The 12,544-nt window shown below is 43.0% G+C and overlaps 1 long non-coding RNA gene across 1 annotated transcript in view; it reads right to left on the reverse strand.

Moving 5' to 3' along the window:
* Window positions 1-3,410: 3,410 nt before the first annotated feature.
* LOC115906293 overlaps window positions 3,411-12,544 on the reverse strand; it is a 152,958-nt gene continuing 143,824 nt past the window's right edge. The window contains exon 4 of the long non-coding RNA XR_004060910.1: window positions 3,411-3,606. This is a non-coding gene — a long non-coding RNA (uncharacterized LOC115906293). The remainder of the gene's footprint in view (window positions 3,607-12,544) is intronic.

Below are 12,544 nucleotides of genomic sequence, written 5' to 3' on the forward strand. Positions count from 1 at the left end.
GCAAGGCTTTGATGTAAGGTGTGGGTCAGATAATGTGATGCATTTTGCTTTCAATGACATCCAAAACACATCAGTAGGAGAGCTGAGGACTAACCTGGTAGTCCCTCTGCCCAACCCCTTTTGCTGGCATTTGAATCTGTTTTCAGATCATTTAGTAAATCTAAATAAATGACAGAAATGGCTGATGGGCTTCAATTCAACACTATGTCCAGCTTTAAAATCCTTAACAAAATATAACCTTGGTAAAGCACTTTGGTGAATGAGCACTTTACTTATTGACTGTGGTCTCTGTCCATTCATTTACAGTAAGCCACTCATTTCAAATAGCTTTTCTAACATTTTAAAGATTAAAATGGTATAAAATGAATAGCTTTAGTACTGATCAGCCACGTAAGTGCATATTACTAGAATTTAATTAGCCAAGCTATTACGTCATTCCCAACTGTACAATGTGACAACATTGATGAAAAATCCCCATCGCTCCAGGCCTAGGAATCTTTCCTAAGCATACGACTACTCAATCAGATTGGGGTGGAAACTGTGCCTTTCCTAATAAATTTTGGGCTCTATCACTGCAAAAGATTTTTAAAAATCAGTGTGTTGAAGGTGTAGCTGAGACAGAGAGACATTCATAAATTGTAGGCAGCACTTTAAGGCAAAAAAAGTAGGACATTGTTAGCTACTTATGCTTCCTCAAGTCATCTGAAAGATTCAAAGCATAGCTGTAAAAGAAGAAAGGAAGAAAAAATGCATACAAAAAAAATCCAAACCAAACCAAACAAAGGAAAAAAAAAAGACAAAACTTCAGAAAATAAATTGATCTAAAAGAATGCTTTTGTGGAATCTTGCTTGAAAGCATGATGGAGGCATGTAAGCAATGAGCAGAAAGCAAGCCTGAGTTTGTGTAAGGTCAGAGGAGACTAGAGAATGTCCTGACCGTGCTGCTACATGGAGTTTGGTGATAAGAACAGAGGAACTGTTTCTGGCTGGCTGATGTTTCTATGTGCAAGCACCACAGGATTTTATCAACGAGAAAGATTACTTCACAGAATTACCAATCTCAATTTCTTCCCTAACTGGAGCTATCAGATGATTCTAAGTTTCTGTCTTCTTGGATCAACTACAGTGGCACCATTTTTCACCTGCAATTTCTTTAAAAAATTAATGTAATAGTAAAACAAGAAAAAATATGTCCCCTTATTCTAAGGGAACAGACTTCATTAGCTTCCTCCCCTCACCTTATAATGCAATATTTAATTTAAAAATCTGCCTTTTCTGACTTGGATCTCAGGAGGTCATACTGGATTTCATCTGGTTTCACTGCATGTCCCAGGCTGTTCCTCTGGGCTGTGTCTGCTCCTTGAGACTGGTGCTCTGCTGCATGCCAAATTGTACTCACAGTGTGCCTAGAAAAGACTGCTAATCATCAGGTAAGGGCAAGAAGACTGGCAGCAAGAGAAGAGCATACAGATCCATTCCAAATCAAAGACAGGAAATAAATTATTTGAGAGGACAGGATCAAGGAAAAAAAGCACCAATAAAAGTAAAGTAAAGCAATATTGGAAGAGATGAAGATAATGTGAAAGCAACATAAGGAAAATGAGATGGAGTCAAAGTCATAAAATGCTTGCAAGCTTTGACTTAATCCCTAGCAGTAGCTCCTGAGCACTTGTTGGAATATATATGATGTGGTAGAGAGGAATTCTAAGGGGGGAAGATGCCATTTCAATTAAAGGGAATCTTCCCAAAAACTCCTTTCATAGTCTCTGTGAATATTTAGCAAGATCTGTAAGTGCTGGTAGATCACAGAGCCCCATGTCTTTAAGGCCATGTGCCACATGATGCATGGATGAGCATCCTGAAGTTTGATCACTTGGCCTGTTTTGACAGATCTGGAGATAAGGATAGATAATTCTAATACATGGCAGGATTAACAGGAGGCATTGTCAGCTGAACTGCCTACATCTCCCTAAGCAGCTTCCTTTAGCTTGTAAAGGCTTTGACAGTTGGCATTCTCAGATGCAGATTTCTAGAACAGAACTGCAAGGTGTGTGGTATTGTATTCTCTGACAAGCCTAGGATTCTGACTATCACAAAGACACAAGGACTGCATTGCATTAGGTAATTTTCTGAAGTTGCTGTACTTATTCCAGTGCTTGTCTAATCCTCTCTTCTCGCTCCTCTATAATCTCTCCAGGTCCCCCTCCAATGCCCTTCCAATTACAGTTCCATGCTGCCCATCATGTCGTCAGTTGGGAGATACTAGGTTTGGATTAGCACTAAATTCCTTTAAGTCTCTCAAAGTCTCCACCTGGATATGAAGTAAGCCTGAAACTTTAATTATATCTGCCCAGCTGATACAAGTTTTTTCTTCCCAGCTAGACATTTGTGTTTCAGTAGACCAGACCAGTTAGCATATATCTTCTGAGCATGAACTAGCAACAAATTTGAAAGAAAAGTTCCCTGAACAAATCAACCAATACTGTATGGTATTTTTAGTCTTGAACTGTGGTGGTTTTCTAAGCAAATGGCACATTTTTTCACAAGTTGCTGCTGCACAAACAGCTCTCAACATAAATTATTTTGAAGTCTGCTTATTTCAAACGATCAGTTAAATCAAGCAGATCGTGGTTTCGGTGAAGTTGCCAAAACTTCTACATCTACATATCTATTGATTAGTTAAATCCTCCTGGATAAGACACAGGGGCAGTTGAGTGAGTTCAAGCTTTGCCTTCCTCCAGAGCATACTTATGACCACTCTACAGGCACTGCTGAGAAACATAAGCCAATGAATATCATGTTCCATTTCCAGCATTTCCTCAGTTGTACTGTGCTCTACTTGCATTATTTCCATGAGCTGTTTTGAATCAACATAGATTTTGGAAAGATAAGACTCTCTTTTACTATTTCAGAAATAGAATCTCTTTAATTTTCTGTTCTAGTATCAAAAATAGTAAAAAGGTTTATTATATGTCAGGAAGTCTTCACAGCCTAATCTGACTTAATTATCAATATAACGAAAATACTTTTAGTAACAATAAAACAGCACAAATCAGTAAGGTCACATAAAAAATCCAAAATATAACTGCATTGCAATGCCTTAACATAACTGAACCAGAGAAATATAGTCTAATACTTTTGTCTCTAATTTCCTTTAAAACCCACTCAGAAATACCAGGATAGAAATTAAATATTGGCTTGTTTTGTCTGATGGTACCTCTCATCTCTCTTTATGTGAAACTACCTGGGTCAGATGGATAGATAATTTGCCTAATAACAGCTGATGCCCTTGCTTTATTAATCTGTTTGTCTTTAAGAGTAGGTTTTTCAGGTCAAGACCCCAAGGGAAGCCACTTAAACAGAATACTCTTTGTTGGCATAAAAGTGGCCATGATGTGGCAGTCACCTTCCCTCCCCATTTATCCTGGAGAGAATGCAAGTTTTGGTTAGGAAACACCTTCTGTGCAGCTCTTACCCATCCCACCCCACAGCTGGTACCAGGCAAAGGATGAAGGTTCATGGGGATGTCTCTGGTCCAGGGATGGAGGATGACTCTTGGATTCAACCTTGTGGCCTCAAAGCTTGTGTCTGTAGAAGCATTTATTGCTGCAAAGAGAACATGTAAACTAAGAGCAGTTAGGAAAAAAAATGACAACCATTTTATCTTGTTTATACCTTCCTGAGGGATGCATAGCTAATAGAGCCCAGGCTTTCCACAACAGCATAGTCCAAAAAGTAATTTTTGTACCAGAAGATTTTGAGGAGTCATTTAGTGCACTTTATATATTTAGATTTGTAAAGATACACAGTGCAATGTAGAGGTTTAGGCCAGACACTACCACTAGCAGTAATGGCTGTTCCACCTCTGAATTCCCAGGTGTGATACAGAAAATTACCTCCAACTACCAAATTTAACTGATTTTACTTTTAATTCTTATCTCGATTTTGTCATAGCCTGCTTCAGATTTTTTAAAGTTATTTCAATATCCAGACATGCTGTAAGGACTCCTCATGGAATTAATTCAATTGGTAACTTGACTTTGAAGAATAGATAGATAGATAGAGAAATAGATAGAGAGTAGATAGATAGATAGATAAGATAAACTTATTATATTAAAAAACACTAGCTTAAAGGAGCAGTGCTGTTGCAAACACAAGCAAAGTTAATGAATGTGGGAAAACAGGTGGCTCGTGGCAGCAACTGAGGCAGGACTTAACACTCATATAATCTTAATTCATTACCTTAAATTCAGGATTTGCAATATGGATTTAAATTATACATTACTAATTTTTCCCCCAGGAAATAATCACTTCAGTCCACAACCAAGGTGATGGTGCTCAACAAAGGAACAGGGCAGTTATTCAGTATTTTTGTTATTCTCACTGTTCAGAGGGTGGTCCTCCATCTGCCTCAGTTCATACTAGCTTCAAAATGTATTTTACAGAACAGAGAATTTTCATTTACTTGTGGGATAGTCTATTGCACTCCATGGCATAGTATCTGAATAATTCTCAAACATTAATGAATTTATTTTCAGAACAACCCTTTGGTTCATTTAATTGTAAGCCATTTTACAAGTGGGAAGCTGAGGCACAGAGCTAATAAGGTTAAAAATATCTGTTCATCCTGGGTTCTTCTGAGATGCCTAACGCTGTTTCTCCTTACTATTCAGCAACATGCAACACTGTATTTGTTCAAGTGTACTTCCTATTGACCTATTGTGGTTATGAAGTACTTCACTAAATCAGAGCATACCTCTGTGGGGTAATGAAAACACACTTCTTCTGGGTCAGCTGACACAAGTGTAATCCTGTTGCCATTGGCAGCAGTGAGGGTTGGGTTTAAATTCATGGGGATTACAACAAAAACTCAAGCTGTCAAAATGAACTGAGAGGTAATTACACTAAGTTTTCTGGGGCTAAAACAAGAAACCTAATTCTCCAACTTGCAAAAGAGCAGTTTAACAACCCATATTTTCATTAGATACAACAGCAAACTATGCCCATGTATCTAAACAGGGAATGACTAATTTACAAAACTATAGCTCCAGACTTTTCCTCCAGGAGCAGTGGTGGGGCCAGCAGGCTGCTTTCCCTCCAGCTCCTGCTTTGAAAGGAGCTGTTCCTGCTGGCCAAGGCTGAGCAGGCCAGGGGCACCCAGCCATGGCCCATGCTGAGCCTCACCTCACTGACAGCTCATCTTGCTCCAGCATTCCATCTCTGGGAACACTGCTCAGGGTACTGACAACTAACACATCTTCCTGGAGACCCTCTCCACATGAGCACTCCCAGGGCTGGGAGCTATTGCTGTAGAAGACAGCCACCATTTTCTCCCCTTCCCTCCCTGCCCACACAGACAAGGAGGAGGCCTAGGCTTCTCTGCACAGGCTCATGAATGGTCCTCCCCTTTCTAGGATCTGTTGTCCTTTGAGGACACAGGTCCCTGTTAGCAGAAATGACATTCAAACACAAAAAAAACCTACCATGTGCAAAACCCAGCTGGAAACAGCCCACAGCAGAGCTGTCTCCCTTTCGCTCTTCCCCTGTCCTTCTCTGCCTCTGGGCTTCTCCAGCCAAGTATAAATATGGGGGTTTCACTTTTACTATAGACCTCAGTTAATCTGATTTTTTTATAAAAGATTTCTCCATCAGAACAGACATAACATTAGGATCCAGTTCTCCAGGACAACTATCAATCACCAGTCTTCTTTACTGATTTGCATTTTCTATCCTTGTCTCATGGGAATCTTCCTTGTATTTACTGTTCTTCACCCCAGCCTCATCATTCCAGCTTTTTCCTACCATTTTCTCCAGGTTCCCATATACAATTTACCAAATTACATTTCCTACTCTCTTCATGTTGAAATCAAGTGAGGTCTCAGGATCCAGAACAAGGTCACTGAGATAACTGGAAGGTTAATTTTCACTCTAAGTTTTGGTGTTTAAGTGCCTTCGTGTGCCAGCATATTACGGTGCTGGCAGCATCACTAGAGGAAAAGTCTGCTCTGCTTCAGCAGCTCTGGGGAGGAGGCAGGCAGGAAGGCAGGAAGAAGGCAGGCAGGCAGGCAGGCAGGAAGAAGGCAGGCAGGCAGGCAGGAAGGCAGGCAGGAAGGCAGGAAGGAAGGCAGGAAGGCAGGCAGGAAGGAAGGCAGGCAGGCAGGAAGGCAGGCAGGCAGGCAGGAAGGCAGGCAGGAAGGCAGGCAGGCAGGCAGGCAGGAAGGCAGGCAGGCAGGCAGGCAGGCAGGAAGGCAGGAAGGCAGGCAGGCAGGCAGGCAGGCAGGCAGGCAGGCAGGCAGGAAGGCAGGAAGGCAGGAAGGCAGGAAGGCAGGCAGGAAGGCAGGCAGGAAGGCAGGCAGGAAGGCAGGCAGGCAGGAAGGCAGGCAGGAAGGCAGGCAGGAAGGCAGGCAGGAAGGCAGGCAGGCAGGCAGGAAGGCAGGCAGGCAGGAAGGCAGGAAGGCAGGGAAGGCAGGCAGAGGCAGGCAGGCAGGAAGGCAGGAAGGCAGGCAGGAAGGCAGGAAGGGGCAGGAAGGCAGGAAGGAGGCAGGAAGGAAGGCAGGCAGGAAGGCAGGAAGGCAGGCAGGCAGGCAGGAAGGAGGCAGGAAGGAAGGCAGGAAGGCAGGAAGGCAGGCAGGAAGGCAGGCAGGAAGGCAGGAAGGAAGGCAGGCAGGCAGGAAGGAGGCAGGAGAAGGCAGGCAGGAAGGCAGGCAGGAAGGAAGGCAGGAAGGAAGGCAGGAAGGAAGGCAGGCAGGAAGCAGGAAGGAAGGCAGGCAGGAAGGCAGGCAGGAAGGCAGGAAGGAAGGCAGGAAGGCAGGCAGGAAGGCAGGCAGGAAGGCAGGCAGGAAGGCAGGCAGGAAGGCAGGCAGGAAGGCAGGCAGGCAGGCAGGCAGGAAGGCAGGCAGGAAGGCAGGAAGGAAGGCAGGAAGGAAGGCAGGAAGGAAGGCAGGCAGGCAGGCAGGAGGCAGGCAGGAAGGCAGGCAGGAAGGCAGGCAGGAAGGCAGGCAGGAAGGCAGGCAGGCAGGAAGGCAGGCAGGAAGGCAGGCAGGAAGGCAGGCAGGCAGGAAGGCAGGCAGGCAGGAAGGCAGGCAGGCAGGAAGGCAGGAAGGCAGGCAGGCAGGAAGGAAGGCAGGCAGGCAGGAAGGCAGGCAGGCAGGCAGGAGGCAGGCAGGAAGGCAGGCAGGCAGGAAGGCAGGCAGGAGGCAGGAGAGGCAGGCAGGCAGGAAGGGAAGGCAGGCAGGAAGGCAGGCAGGAAGGCAGGCAGGAAGGCAGGCAGGAAGGCAGGCAGGCAGGAAGGCAGGAAGGCAGGCAGGAAGGAAGGCAGGCAGGAAGGCAGGCAGGAAGGCAGGCAGGAAGGCAGGCAGGAAGGCAGGCAGGAAGGCAGGCAGGCAGGCAGGAAGGCAGGAAGGCAGGCAGGCAGGCAGGCAGGCAGGAGGCAGGCAGGCAGGCAGGCAGGAAGGCAGGCAGGCAGGAAGGCAGGCAGGCAGGCAGGAAGGCAGGCAGGCAGGCAGGAGGCAGGCAGGCAGGCAGGCAGGCAGGAAGGCAGGCAGGAAGGCAGGCAGGCAGGCAGGAGGAGGCAGGCAGGCAGGAAGGCAGGCAGGCAGGCAGGCAGGAAGGCAGGCAGGCAGGAAGGCAGGCAGGCAGGAAGGCAGGCAGGCAGGCAGGAAGGCAGGCAGGCAGGCAGGAAGGCAGGCAGGCAGGCAGGAAGGCAGGCAGGCAGGCAAGGCAGGCAGGCAGGCAGGCAGGCAGGCAGGCAGGCAGGCAGGAAGGCAGGCAGGCAGGAAGGCAGGCAGGAAGGAAGGAAGATTGGTGCACTCTAGAGGTGCAACCCCCACACTCAGTGATGCAATCTTGCCAGAGAAAAAAATTCAAAAATCTGAAAAATTGACAAGTTTAGCTGCTGAACTCTAACAACTCTCCCTGGAGTAAATAAGCAAAAACTGACTGAATTTTTAATAGCAGCTGATTAGTTAGCCAAACTTTCACACTTCCTTCCTGACAATAGTGAAAGCCGTGCCCTGACGTGCTTATCACTGCTGCCAAATGGCAAGTCCCTGCTCTTGCATGGGAGCTCCATTGATTCTCAGTAACACAGTAACTTAAAATAGTGAATACAGACAAAGCACTGTCTTTCCCTCATTTTATTCTCTTAAACAGCAGAAAAATTTCAGCAGAATTCTAATATGAAATGGAATTCTTCAATCTAAATATTTCAACTAGCATCTAAAAGGGATCTTCTAATGGGTCCTTCCTATCTAGCTTGTGGCTAAGAGTGCCAAATGTGTGTTTCTGGCAAATAGATGGATGGCCAGACAAAGATATATGTTTTACACCCTTATGAGCCATCTGGCCACAAAAGAAACACTGAAACTTGAATTTTGTCTCCCACTACAAGTATTCACTTGTCATCAGTCCACTAAGAGGGATGATACTGTGGGAGAACACCTGTCTACATCAATTTCTTGTTCCCTTCAATCCATAATTATATATCCCTGGGAAAAAAGGTTCTGAATTTCATACCACAGGCACCTCCAAGTAATTACTTTACTCTAAAATTACATTAAAAGTATTTTGTTGAGGTTTTTTGAATTTTTCTGTTTTAAAGAAAGCAATATATTTTAATAATCATGTGTTGAAAAATTTTATTAAACCATCTATAAATTTAAGAAAATATTTTAAAAGGTTTTTTTTAATATTGAAAACCACCTTCTTTAACAAAAAAGCTCACTCTTAGTCATTCAACACCTGACATGTCAAAACACGAGAATGAGTGTGCAATGTTAAGGCTAAAAGGGGGCAGCTCTCACTGTGACAGATTAGTTTCAGCAACATCAGGAGTCACAACAGAAAAGCTTCTTGCATCTACTTGCATGAGTCTTATACTTAGCTTACCAACCTTACAGCTCAGGAATTGCTTCTTCTGCGGTCTGTACAAAACCAAATAGAATCAGGGGATCATGCCCTCATGAAGTATCTGGACTGTATAATAGCAATAATTATAGAGCAGTATTATTAACAATCAGCCTACATTTTTCACTGTGACAGATTCAGTGCACTATGGAATCCAACTTTTAATTGAAAAATAGTCAAACTATAGCATTGCTGCTTGCAAAGATAAACTTTTCATTTGTACATGGATGCAGTCTTGTCTCAGTCTAACGCAGCAGCTTTGAGGAAGATTGCCCTCATCTGTCTCAACTGTTCTCTATTTGCTAAACATAACGCCTCAAATCTCCCTGAGACTAGAGAGCAAACTTGAGAGAATCTCAGCCTATGTTTTACTTAGCGTGGAATAACTGCTTCCTTCAAGCATGATTTAAAACAGCCCAGAAGGATTCTCTTTGGATCCCAGGAACTAACATGCCAAAAATCAGTGTTGGAAAACTGGGTACGTACTCTGAAGCATGAGATTAAATTTAAAGTAATTTATATTTAAAAGACTGATGTATCATATAGAACGTTTATTTATATAGAAAATAGTTACTACAACACATTGTTCTATGCTGTGCTTAAAAAATCCCAAATTCAGATATTGCAACCTTTGATTTGCATAGACATTAGTATGTGATGTCCTCTCTATATATCCCAAGATACTGCTAGATTGATGCTGCAGTAGTGGATGTCTTATTATTTTCTAGGTAAAAACACCACTTTCAACTCTAGCTTTTAGGGGCCAGTCAACAAATTACAACTCATAAACTGAGATCTGAATTTGCAAAAGGGAACTACATGTGAAAAACAGCTGCTAAGGTTGCATGATGTGATTGTTGGGAACAGTCAAATCTGCATTTAGAGACATATCAATCTAGAAAATTTATCACAGAAAGAAAAATTCAGACAGAAAAAAATGTAATACATTAAATTACTTAAATTACAAGGATGATGTTTGAAATTTTTGCTTAATCTCCTCTCTTTTAAAATGGAGGATTGCCGCTAACAAAGATTCAATATTTGTGCACAATTAGAAATACTGCCAACTAAATCCAAGGGCTGTTGGAATGCCCTCACAGACAGACCTCCATAAAGGTTTCTCCCTACAATGAATGTTAAGTACGTGCAGATTTGACCTTCTCAAGTTAAGTAAAAGTGAGACAAAAATAGGAAAAAATATTCTGATTGAAAGAGAAATGTTCATCTTACTTCTATGTATTTTTGATGCACACTGCACACAAACACCTCAAAGAATCACCCAAATTTTCGCTCAGTTAATAACTGAGAGAATCTCCATGTATTTAAGTGGAATTAGGGCAACTGACAGAGCAATTCTTTTTGCAATAACTTGGATAGCCAGTAAGTGCTCCTTGCATTAGGCCTGCCTGAGAAAGAGACAATTTTCTCCACAGCAGCCCTCCCAGCACTGAGCTTTGCACAGGTAGCTAGAAAGGTAACACAGCAGTGTTTTGCCTGCTGCTGAGCTGTGCTGGCACAGTACCACAGCTGTCTCTCCAACATTCCCACCTCAGCAGCAGGCAGGAGGCAGGCAAGATCCTGGCAGCAGACATCTTTGGTCAGTCTGGGCAGGACAGCTGACCCAGAGTGACCAAAGGGATATTCCATATCATATGAAGTCTGCTCAGCAATAAAAGCAATGAAAGCTAAGAGAGAAAAACTGGGGGGGCACCCGTTCTGATGATATTTCTCTTCCGGAGCAAACACTGTGTGTACTGAAGCCCTGCTTCCTGGGAAGTGTCTGGACATCACCTGCTGACAGAAAGTAGAGAATAAATCTTTTGTTTTCCTCTGCTTCTGCACATGGCCTTACTTTTGCTTTATTAAACTGCCTTTATCTTGACATGGGAGGGTTTTTTTCTGTCTTATTTTCTCCTTTCTTATTTTCCTCCACTCTGTCCTACTGAGGAGGGGAATGATAGAGTGGCTTGGAGGGCACTTGGCTTCTAGCCAAGGTCAACCCACCACACTCCTCCAGATGTCATCCTGGAGAAAGCAGTGCACAGCTATCTCGCATATTTGTCTCTGGGACAGGTGGCAATAAATTTCTACTTCTCTGCTTTAATTTTGATAGTCAGACAGGAGACAGGCATTCATTTCACAGTGGATTCCTTTTTGTCAGCATTTCAGAATATTAGCTCTTTCACAGTCTTCCTAAAACTCAGCCTTAGTTCAAATTTCATGAACACCAGCAGTTGGTTCACATAAAGGTCAGTTTCCTAAGTTTCATCATTCTCCTTTGTATTGATTCACTTTAGTCACACAGAGAAGATCCAAGCTTACTTCTGCTTCACCACAAAATGTTTTGGATGTTACACAGTGGGGAAATGTAACAAGTCTGAACTGATCAGTATGTGAAAACATGTTAAGGTAACTTATGTGGAAAATTGGACTGATGCTGCTTTTACAGCTAAAATCCACTAAAGCACAAGAAAAAAGAGTGACATTCCAACGAGACATGCATTCCTACTAATTATCAGGAATCAGGGTGGAGGAACTTCAGTTAGCATTTAATACATCATAGCTCTCTTTTCAAGTCCTAGATCTTCTTGCATGGATGCTAATTTAGAATTCAGAATAAAGTAAGACCTTTAATGATTAAACAATTAATATTTACATAGAAAAGTTATTATAATAGGTCAGTAGTATTACACAATGAAAAATGCTTTTTCAGGATCTGATACTGGACTGTAATACTGCTAATGTCACTAAAAATTAATTTTAAAAACACCTGAAGTAACCTTTACAAGAAAGTCTAAATAGATTTATGATGGACTTGCAGGATACAGGATGAGATCCTTCCTGGATCCTTACCCAGGAGCCAGACATGAGATTTTAAATAATACATATGGTGTCTGCATGGAGGCTTAAAGTACAGTTGCACTGCAGCCAACTTAAAGGATCCAACACTTTAGGAAGTGTTAGTTTACTTGTGTCACATTATATTGCAATCTCCCATGTTGATATCCCTTATATGTTAATTACCACAGCAGCAGCCAATGTAATCGCTCATCAGTGGTGGCTCAGTGCCAAAGATTCTCCTGTGGTTCTCGAATTTCTGTGCACTATGTTACTGAAAAGAATCCTTGCTCCTCCTTCACTATGCACAGCGAATACCTTTGTCTTCCAGATACCTCAGCTATTTTGTAACTCTTACAAAACATCTGTGCAACTACTGCAGAACACTTCAGGTGCTGACAGGCTATCAAAAGGGACTTGCTAGAAGAAATCAGCAGGGTCATCACCAAGAAAGAAGAGAGTCACAAAAAATTCAGATAAATGTTTTGATGTAAACAGTGAGAGGAAAAATACAGTAACAGGGCTGAGAGTGCAGAATAGACATGAATGGGATCAAAACAGAAGAGCATAAAATGAACACAGGAGAGGTTAGAGAAAGAAAGAAACTGGATTTGGGCTTCATTCCCCACAGCTAAGTTTGGCTACTATTGAAGCCAAGAGAGGGAATAAAAATGCCTTTTGCTATGAGGGGCAGTCAAGCCTCTGCCAAGCCTAGACAACTTTTACAAGGAACAGAAGGTGTTGAGATTCCCTTAGACACATAACTGAGTCTCTCTTTGTGCTGGAAAGATGCAAGGTTTCC

Source organism: Camarhynchus parvulus, chromosome 8 (genome assembly GCF_901933205.1).
Source record: "Camarhynchus parvulus chromosome 8, STF_HiC, whole genome shotgun sequence".
Taxonomy (NCBI): Eukaryota; Metazoa; Chordata; class Aves; order Passeriformes; family Thraupidae; genus Camarhynchus; species Camarhynchus parvulus.